A 717-nucleotide genomic window follows, 5' to 3' on the forward strand; every position below is an offset into this window, starting at 1 on the left:
GACAAACTAGATCATGCTGATCTAGGGGCAAGATAAGTCTATACAGAGAGGGGACTCTCCCTTCCTGCACTATCTAATGAGCTTCATTCAAGCTCTTTCTGTTGTCTGGCAAATTTGGGTCTCTTGTCAGTACAAGACCTGGACAAGTGCCACCTTTCAGCATCCAGTATGTGTACTGGAGGGCATCGCTTTCACAGAAATGAAGCAAATGCCTCACCTAAACAGCAGAATGTTGGGGTTTTTTTTAAAAATAAAAATGAAAATCTTGTTTTGGAGCTGGTGAAAGCTCCTTCTGAAACTTCAAAGGGAATTCAGAACTAAGGTCAGGAGCTGAAATGGGAACTGACTGAAATGTGTTAAATCTGTGCTTGGGTTATGCGGTTTTTATGTAATATTTTTTGTCTCAGCAATTAGATGCTTCTAAAAATTAGTGTCTGCCAGTTTTCCATGGAGGCACCATGCAGACTGGTGGTATATAAAAGAGAGAAAATTATGAGATTACAAACTGTATCCAGATAATGCAAGGCAGAATTATCAATTTTCACTGGATTTGTCGGAGAACGCAGACCTGCACCAGGCCACTGCCCTGCTTAAGTTGGTGTATGTCTTGGAGGGAAAAGGGCTTGTTGAAGTTAACAAGAAAAGCTCCAGTGTACTATTTATATTGCAATTGTTGTCCCAGTGTACCTGGAATGGTATTAGCAGAAGTACACCTCT

Source organism: Alligator sinensis, unplaced genomic scaffold (assembly GCF_000455745.1).
Source record: "Alligator sinensis unplaced genomic scaffold, ASM45574v1 scaffold760_1, whole genome shotgun sequence".
NCBI lineage: Eukaryota > Metazoa > Chordata > Crocodylia > Alligatoridae > Alligator > Alligator sinensis.